This window comes from Etheostoma spectabile, unplaced genomic scaffold, assembly GCF_008692095.1.
Source record: "Etheostoma spectabile isolate EspeVRDwgs_2016 unplaced genomic scaffold, UIUC_Espe_1.0 scaffold48, whole genome shotgun sequence".
Taxonomy (NCBI): Eukaryota; Metazoa; Chordata; class Actinopteri; order Perciformes; family Percidae; genus Etheostoma; species Etheostoma spectabile.
The window spans coordinates 730615-740920 of record NW_022605618.1 but is presented as its reverse complement, the minus strand read 5'-3'; the positions used below and the strand labels follow the sequence as shown (position 1 = coordinate 740920).

Below are 10306 nucleotides of genomic sequence, written 5' to 3'. Positions count from 1 at the left end.
CTGTACTTTTTGCCTTAAATCTTGGGTTTTTTTACACATTTCTTCAAAACAATTATGTTGGGGTGGCAGTAAACAGTCTGAAAGGAGTTGGGTAGGAAAACAGAGGATACTGGTTCAATTCCCATATGGACCAATATATGGAATTTGGTGGTAGTGAGGAGGTGCCACACAATATCTTTCTTATGATATTTTACCAAAAAATACAAGAAAAACTGCAAGTTATAAAAACAAAATGTTGAGGATACCCAAATGAACTTCTGATAACTACATCCAGGACATCTCTAATGACCTGTTCCAATCTTGTACTGTTCCAATAAATTCAAAGCTGTAAGTGTTTCAGGTATCATACTTACTAGTCGAGGGTGTGTGGTCAGCAGCACAGGTGATGAGCCATAATGTGGATTGGATTCCTCGGTTCCCATGTTTGGTCCTGAGGATGACCCATGTGAGAGCACCACCCCTGGAAGAAACCCTTATAACCAGTGAAGGTGGAGCCAAGAGAGAGAGAGTAAGGTAAGGCATTTACATATTAAATGAATACCTGCTACAAGGTTACTATTGAAAATGTCATGTCATCACCTCCATCACTGCACCAACCAACTTGTTCACCTCACAGGCAGGGGTGTTGGACTGGGGGGCAAAAGGGGGCGTGAGTATACCGGGTCTCAGTGAGACACTAGAGAATAGCTGTAGATGCGGGTAGCGGCCCACAGAGAATGACCATATAGGCCAGGGTCAAAATTCTGTGCACACGCTACCTATAGGCCTTTAATGAACTGCAGAACCAACAGGAGGCTTTTTTAATGAAAGAAGAACTCTTCACAGAAGATAATTATATCTACACGTCCTATTAAAAACTACACCAAAATAAAAAGGAAACTTTTTTAAATGCCAACGCATAGAATTCTGCTTGGAAGAAAACGTAATATAATGACAGCAATTACCCAACCAAAACCAATGACCAAGATTTTTTTAAATCATATTAAAAGTTTGCCCCGAAAAACAAATTCCCTCTGAAAATTCAATTCCAAAAAGATCAACAATATTGGCAGCAAATCAAGCTGATAAAAATGACTTGCAAGGACATTGCAACAGATTACATGGTGTATGTACATGCCCAATACAAAGACATAGGAAAATTACATTTCTGAATTTGAAAATAAATATTATATATATATATATATATAGATATATGTATATATATATGTGTGTGTGTACATGTGTGTGTGATGCTCACACAGGAACACAAGGAAAAATGGCGGGCAAATGGCGGGAAAAAGGAGGCATGGCGGCCTGTGACACAATTGCTAAAAGGGAAAAACTATTCCAAACTTGAATGTTGAGTATCGAGCTAATGTGGAGTGGCAATGGCCTGTTAACCATCCTGTTGCTGTCCGTCACTGATCATTGGGACCTACCACCTAGTGCTCATACCAATTTCCATCCCTAATGATGGTTCAGCACACTCCTACCACCAGTGTGGTCACTAACAAAATAAAGAAGTAAAATACTTGAAAGGTCAACTACCAAGTGACTTCCTTTTACTAATTAAAGCTCTGATGCAGTGCTTGAACATCATTGCTGCGGTAAACGCTGGTATGGGTCAAGTTGAGGACAAAAGACATGGATGGATACGAATGGGTCCTATTTGGGCACAGGGTGAGCCATGGGCTCTGTGATTTAACCTTTCTTGTTGGTGAGTCAAGGGTTTAAACGTCTTCTTGAAGCATGTTAAGTGTGATGTGTACCTAATCAAACATCGATGAGTTTGGTGTCTACAGATGTGTCTGAGTTAGAAGAGGGCTGTGTCCCAAGGGCCCATCCCCGAGTCTGAAAGAGAATTGTGCATAATGAGTCCAGCAGGCAGAGATATAAAGAGACAAAATTTTACCTTCAACCACATTGTTCCACTTTGCTTGAATTTACTATTGGGTTATCAACACACTGAATGTTAAGGCATAAAAAAGGACTTACAACTACCAAGCGTCTGAATAAAATATTTTGTCCCCAAATATCTAATCAAAGGCTATTAAGTGCGTAAGACATCTCAATATGCAGTGGTCCGCACCCATCACTTAGTCTGCAATAGAAACTGAACACAATATGGGCACATTGTTCAAGTGTAAATTTCCGTGTGGCTCTAGGGAGGGGTGAAGGATTGTGTTAAGTCACAAAGTGTGCGTAAATAATCACAGTGACTCAGCCAGCTCCCTCAGACCAGGATATGCATCTGTGGAGATCTTTGATAAAAGCTCTGCTCGCTTTGAGTGTTGTGTTGTGTCAATAAAGACTTAGCCATTGACATGTCAAAGCAACAAATGTCATGCATGCAAAAACAATTCGGATTTCTTCTTAGAAGTTGAAATAACATCAGTGGAAGTGGCTTTACGGTTCGACTGCCCATTTAGATATGATGATGATGATGATGATGATGATATGAGATACTTTCTAAATGTTATATTTTTATGTTAAACATAAACATAAAAACGTAAATAAACATATTTTTTGAACACAAAACAATTACAATTGAACAAAACACTTGCACCATGTACTTTTGCGGCACTTAAGAACAATTAACCACAGAAGTCAAGGCAGTACCTTCTAGCCATTAACAAATGAGTTGATACAAAGCTACATAAGCCTATAAGCTCTAAAACTCACCACTATCTATCTATCTATCTATCTATCTATCTATTCTATCTATCTATCATCTATCTATCATCATCTCTCTATCTATCTATCTATTTTCCAAATGCCTCACTATCGCTGACAAGGGAAGGAAAAAAACTTGTTGAAGGAGACAATGTTCCTATGTGCAGCATACTATACTGATTTCAACAATTGATAAACAGTGGCCTGGTAGGAGTTTTGAACTATCACTTTCTACAAACACAGTACATCTATTTTTACTTTCAATACACATATTTGTGGATCAAAAGTCCAATGTGTACTTTTGTACATCATTTATTTATCACATTCAACAGACTGACAATTGAGTTCACACATTAGGTTGGAAACAAAGCTGCAGAATTACTGTTAGTCAGGAGTAAGGCGTATGTTTGCAATCATCACGTAGTCCTCCTTAACCTACAAATGTTTTAAATGTGTTACTCTAAGATATTTTTTTGCAATGCCGTCGTAACACATTTAATTTAATCACATGTTTTGCAGTGATGCAATGTCAACATTGTCATATTGATTTCAAAACTTGTCTTCAAGTAAAAGTAAAAAGTAAAAAGTTGCTTATCTGACTCCTTTTCATTTAACATGGATTTGTAAACTGATTTCACAACTACACACTGTGCTAGGTGTGGAGAGGTATGTGATTATTTTCTTTTATAGTTGGAACATGTTAAATTACAGTTTTCTCAGTCGCTTTGGTGCATTTCTCACATCACTATTTACTATACATTTGCAATGCAGTCTCAAAACAATTAGTACAAACTGCAAAACTAGTTTGTACTGCAAAGGCATGTCACTTGCTCAAAATGGATAGCTCATTCCTCAAAAGCAAAATTCATGTTAATGAAAGTGTCAGTGTCATCTAGATGAAAGTCCTGACCCCATTGTTATGAAAAGATAGTCAAATGGCCTTGTCTGTTTTCCTCATGACGTTTACGCTGTAAATGTTTCCACTGCAAAAAAGTCAATCTTGGTGACTACCTGAAAACGCTCGAGCAGCACTATATACTATTTGCCAGCCATTAAGTTAAACATTACTGTATTTAGTGAGGTAACTGAGTGTTAGTGAGACACTGATATGTATGTTTCACATTTTACTGCATATGTTCTTTGCAATTCCAATTTGTCACAGCATTGAGCAAAAAAAAAAAAAAAAAAACCTTATTTCATCACAAAAACATAAAATCCTTCATGCCATCCAGACATTTTCTCTGTTGGCCACATAGTTTCACATACATCACAGAAATATCATCTCCTTGCAATGCAGCGAGGAAAGTAGATCCTCGAGTGGCAGATCCACCCTCTGCAGCACTCTGCTCTGATGTCATCACATGCTGCATCCATGGCCGTTAGCAGGCATTTGGGTAGTGGATGCGGTCATAAACCTTCCACCCAGAAGAGAAAAACTCCTCTATTGGATTCAGGAATGGTAAGAAGGGAGGGAGATATTCCACCAGCATCCTATCATGTGCTGCAAACCACTGTCACGGACGACATTGAGTGGGAAAAAGCACTATTCCAAAACAACTACATGCTGTTTAGATGGCCTCCAGTTGACCCCTCTCTTCTCAGGGATTATGTTCTTTGAAGAGTGTCTGAAAAAGACATCAGATGTTGTGTTTTGTATGACCAAGCAAGGTATTGGTGAGGGCGCGTGTTTCTGAGATGGCTGCATACATAGTAATATTCCCTACTATGGCCAGGGATTACAATGGCTGTCTTGTCAAGCAATTCCTTCCACGTTCTACCTTTTGCTAAACCTGCAAGGTACGTGAATGTGTGCAGTGGTTCCCTGGCCCCAGCTCCGTTACATGCTTTAGATTAGATTAGATTCAACTTTATTGTCATTACACATGTACAGGTACATTGCAACGATGCAGTTTCGAGAGAGTTTAGGTGAGCTTCAGGGCCGCAGCTATTAAAGCGCCACACACACACTGAAAAGGAAAAGGATTTATGAAGAGCAAGATAGAATACAAGACATAACAACATAATGCACAGGACTACACACGGTACATGTGGATACATGAAGGAATTTTGTGAGGTGTGGTGTATGGTGAACTTTTAAGTCAGTGTGTGAGTGTGTTGTTGTATGTGAAGTATGAGAGACAGACTGTGCGTGTTCAAAAAACAGCTCAGTTCAGTCCGGCCTTGACCATGAAGGTGATCGGGAGGATGGGGACACAAACAACAAAGAGACCGAGGCAGTCAGACGGAAGGCGGGGGGGATGGGGAGGGCTGTATAGGTGTGGAGGGAGAGTTGTGTTGTGTGTGTGTGTGTGTGTGTGTGTTGTGTGTGTGGGTGTGGGTGTGTGGTGTGTGTGTGTGTGTGTGGTGTTGTGAACATGAAGCCTCGACTGTCCAAGTTGTGTAGAAAGTTCAGTTTGTTCGACCTTGCATAAGGAGATGAGACAATACATAGAGATAGCAGTCAACTGCAGTCTGTTTACTACAGAAGAGGGAGCGAGAAAAACTATACAACTTTCCTGTGTAACACAATGCTTTTGGACAAGAAAGTTCACTACAATACACTAAATATGTGATGCAGTAAAGCTGACGTCTAAAAGTAAAATGTAAACAGTTTCAAGTTCTTGTCCCACCGCAAGCGTCATGTAGACACAGACAGTATTGGAGGGCAGATTGTTTAGTGCTGAATTACTGCATTTACACACACCTGTTCTCCCGACAAAATGTTTGAATTTAATTTACAGTGGTTCTCCCAACATTGGCTGCACCCTTTGACCAGCCTCAGCCATTGTGAGGCCGTGATTGACAACATGATCCACAATTGTAGCCTGATTGTCAGAATCCACCATGTATTTGGCCTATTCGTCCTCTTTTGGCCCCTTCCCTTTCTCACCGCACCATCACCCCTCTTCCACGAGGCTGACCTTCCATTTCTGTGTCACAGTATTATAGAAATGCTCACACATATGTCCTGCTTGGTTATAATGATTGTGAAGTGGGAATTTATGGAATTCAGCTCTGAGTGATTGTAGATAAGTGGCTTGTCATTGTTTGCAACTAATGCTTCACACACTCCTTCATCAGTGAAAGGAGGGTCATCTGAGGAAATTGTTCATTTAGGAGACATTTCAGGAAAAAACAGATTAAAAATGTGTCAAATTTGCTTGACAGATTTTGAAAACTAGTTCAAACATTTTTGAATGTAATACTCAAGCAATGAAATTTATTAGTTTTATATGGAATGACTATTCGCATTCACACAGTATAGTTAATTGAAGACATGACATAAGAAAATTATAATTTATAAACAGCTGTATGAAAGCATTGATGAGTTGTTGGAAGAATGACAAACTGCTACTATGATGTGCACAAATGACTAAATGTTGTGGAGGTTGAGAAACTGTTGTGCAAAATGCTATAGTGATGTGAGAATGCACCAAAGCGACTGAGAAAAACTGTAAGAAACATCCCTGTTTATCAAGACCTATGAGTACCTGGTCTCTCCACCATTAGCCTGAGAAAGATCTGACTTGGGGATGTATCGAGTGGCACCACCTGCCCAAAGGCACTGTGTCATACTGGGAGTGTTACTAAAACTCTGTGTGTTGTTCCAGACAATTAGGTTCCTATCATCACAGTTTGGCATGCGCTTTCGGTATCTTATCTAACAAGTCCTGGGCAAATACTCAGGGTTGGGAGGTAAACTAGAAGAGGATGTGGCACAACATGCCTGTATGGAGGTGATAGACTTCTCAGACAGCTATGATGATGGACTACAGTGAATGCCTAGGACAAGGAAGGTACACACACACACACACACACACACACCCACACAAGCTTAGTTAGTTGAATAACAACCACTATGTGGCTGATAAAATCACTTTGTCTCAAAAACGTCATACATTATGTGTGTGCATCCCACTGAGAGCACTGAGACAGCATGGAACACTATAATCCCAACAAACATGGTATTGCAAAAAACTTTGATGTTTTTGCAATACCATGTTTGTTCCGATATTAGGGTTAAAGGTTTTATGTGTCTAACATTGAGTCCAATGCATTCTAATTCCAGTTGCAACCAGACGTTCATCCGTAAGACCTTCAAGATAGAATTGCTCTAAAACAATCAATACATAGCTGGAGTTTATTATGTAAACTGCATTTAAAGCAATGCCCTTTTACAGGTAATAATACTACAGTGTGCCTACTACTTGGTGAACATCTGAATACACTGGCTAACGTACATTGCTGTTTGAAATTCGTGTTACAAAAAGTGATCCACACAAAAGTTTGAAAAACCTGTGCTGCCGTCTCATCTCTGTGAAAACAGCTGTTGCTGTTGTCAGGGCCGGTTTCTAACCCTTTGGTTGCCCTAGGCGAGGATTGGTGCACCCCCATTGCCAACTGGTCCACCGTACTGTTTTGAGAAGAGAGTAGCAAGTATGTTCCTTTTAGTTTCTAGCTTTCATGTAAGTTAGATTGCACATTTGGCTAGTATAATGGTCTGGCAACCCAAAGGCAGAGTTTGTTTCTAGATTGTGTGCATGACTTATGATATGGGGTCTGGGGGTCCACCCCCTGAACATTTGAGCATTAAATACTTCCTTTCCTGCATTCTGGTGAATTGTATGCCCTTATTTCTACCTTTTTAGAGCAATTATGTAAAGGAAAAACATAGTTACAATCCAAATATAAAAACATAATGGAATATAGCTGCGTACAATTTCAGAAAAGAAGATGACCAACACCAAAACCATAGCTATTAAAGCGCAAGCTGCGATTCCAAGCTCAAACCTTCAAGTCAATCAGACTTACGGTGGGGGGGGCGGGCTTTGCCAAATTGCATTTTGATGCCATATACAGCGCCACCATGTGGCCGATTGGGTTCATATTTCTATAGAAGCACATTCACAAAATCTTGTTATTCCCCAAGTTTGTAGCTTGTTCCAGCTCACGGATGTGAGCCAGCGTGGTAGACAACAAAAATAATAAGTTATAAAAAAATTAAAGCTGCAAGCAGCGATGGAGGGCCCTCGCTAGCCTCGGAGTCGGGGTTACTGGCGGACACCTCTCCTTGCGACCAAGCATTTGCGCGTCACTTAACGCTGAAATCATCGCCATGAAAAGTGAACTCCAAGGTGCGATACCTGGGGGGGCGTGTGACCTGGGGGAACAGGCTTGTTTTTGGCCGTACTAGTAAAGTGTAAGCGCATCACTACAGTAGGCGGCATGGCGCTCTCATTGTTACTTCTGTCACGTTTGCGACAGTGCAACCTTTTACGACTTAAGACAAGGTTTGCTTGGTTACCAGGTTGAGTCAACAGAAGCTCCAACTGCGTTATGTCTATGCCGCAGTTATAAATAACAACCCCAACATGAAAAAGTTTTTAACAGGGATGAAAAGAAAGCGGAGAGAGACAAGTGATGAGTCAAAAGAAAGCCGAAAACTAAGACGAGGAAATACGACGAAGCGTATTTAGCGCTTGGCTTCACTGGTGACTACAGTTGGAGAAGAGGAAAGACCGTGTGTTGCTGTGTTTAAAAATGCTCGCAGCGGACCGCATGAAGCCAAATAAAATAGAGCGTCATAAATACGTTGACGTCAGCGAAAACGTGCTGAATATTGCAACAGTCATCCCGCTTGTGAAGGCTACTTCAGTAAACCATCGAGCGCGTTAGATCATATAAGGTGGCGTACCAAATTGCGCAGTGCAAAAAGCCCACACCTAGCAGAGGAGCTGATACTGCCTGCAGATTAGACATGGTCTCTGTCATGCTGGACGACGCCAGTGCAGCAAAACTAAAAACTATCCCTCTGTCCAATGACACTGTCGCCAGACGTATAGATGACATTGCTAAAGATCTTCAAGAACAGCTGGTAGATAAACTCAAAGACAAACGTTTTGCCTTACAATTTGATGAAGCAACTGACAGCAACAAATACTGTCTGCTTATTGCTTTTGTACGTTTTGACTTGTCAAACTCCCTGTGTGAGGATCTTCTTTTTTGTAAATATTTCAGAGACAGAGCCACAGCTGAAGAGCTATTCAAAATTCTGGACTCCTTTTTGACTGAGAATGGGCTAAAGTGGGAGAACTGCATTGGTGTTTGCAGTGATGGTGCACAAACCGTGGCAGGGAAGAGAAAAGGACTTAGGGCACTCATCAAGACAGCCTCACCTCATGCTGAGTGGACACACTGTATTATACACAGAGAAGCACTTGCATCCAGGCAACTTTCCCCTGAATTAAGTGAGGTTATGACTGATGTAGTCAATTTTATAAAGACCAGACCACTAAAAACAAGAGTCTTCTCTGCCATCTGTGAGGAGATTGGAGCTGAACATCAAGCTGTGCTCTATCACAGTGAAGCAAGGTGGTTGTCACGAGGAAAAGTCTGTCCCGAGTTTTTGAGCTCAGAGAGAAATAAGAGTGTTTTGGAGCAGGAGCACAAGTGAAGTGGCAGAAAAATTTTGTGATGACAACTACGGGAAAACTGGCCTACCTGAGTGACATATTTGGAAAGCTAGATGAACTGATTCTAAAGCTCAAGGGAAAGATAAACACCTCCCTCAGGTCACAGACAAGATTAGCTCTTTCACCAAAGCTTGTAATGTGGGGCAGGCAACTTGATGAAGGAAAACACCGATTCATTTGAGAACTGCATGAATTTGGACACTAATGACTATGATGCTATCTCAGTGTTCACACATTAAGCAGCATATTTCTTCACTGATGGGATTCTTTAAAAAGTGATACTTCCTGAAAACGTTCCCAGTATGACTGGGTGAGAGACCTTTCCAGTGCACCAGCTCCAACTGGTTTCAGCTCTGAGAAGAGGAGCAGTTCATTGAAATGACGTCTGACTCCACATCACAGACATCAGTACATTCTGACTGAGTGTAGAGAGGCAGTATCCACTCTTAGGGGGGAAGCTATAAGCATTCTGCTTCCTTTGGCAACATCTACCTTTGTGAGATTGGCTTCTCTGCTGTTGCTGCACTGAAGACCAAGTACAGGTCCAAGCTAAAATTGGCAGGAGTGAGAGTTGCACTATCATGCTGACCCTCGCTTCGAAAAGCTGGCACTGCAAAACGTGCTCATGTAGCATTAAACCTGACTCCTCCACATTTGATCAAAAAAGAAAGAAAAAAAGAGACAATGTTAATCATTTTTGTTTGTAGGTTCAAGGTTTTATATATTGTGCTCCTGAGTTAATGTTGCTGAACTGAATATAAATTGTTATTATTTGTTTTAGTTTTGTAGTTTATAGTTATAATTAGTAAGATGTTTTTGTTATTAATGATTTAATTTTACAATGGTGCAATTAGTTGGTCAACCTGTTTCAGTTTACAAGGATTTATTTATTAATTTCAGGCATGATGACTTAAAATCTTTTTGTGTGCGAAAAAACACGATTTAATAAAGTTATTCTTTGTAGTTTGACCATATGTCTTCTTTTTTTCTTTTCTTAATGTTATAGGATAAAATGTTATGCAGAGTGGATAGTCCGGTGGGAGGTGGGGGGCGGGCGATAGTTTTCTTCTTGCTAGGGGGGGCGTAACAGAAAATAATTGAGAAGCACTGCACTAGACCAAGGAGCCACTTAAAACTGCTTTTTAGCAATTTTTCATCACGGAAATGCAGCTCCGATCTGT

General features: G+C 40.6%; 1 long non-coding RNA gene across 2 annotated transcripts in view; it reads right to left on the bottom strand.

Moving 5' to 3' along the window:
- The window catches only part of LOC116686786 (uncharacterized), an 18778-nt gene that overhangs the window by 6143 nt on the left and 2329 nt on the right, over window positions 1–10306 (bottom strand). Inside the window, exons 2-3 of one of the 2 annotated variants that reach the window (XR_004331361.1) lie at window positions 6511–6517; window positions 4197–4209 (exon numbers count right to left, since the gene is read on the bottom strand). This is a non-coding gene — a long non-coding RNA (uncharacterized LOC116686786). The remainder of the gene's footprint in view (window positions 1–4196; window positions 4210–6510; window positions 6518–10306) is intronic. The other variant, XR_004331360.1, reaches the window with a different exon arrangement.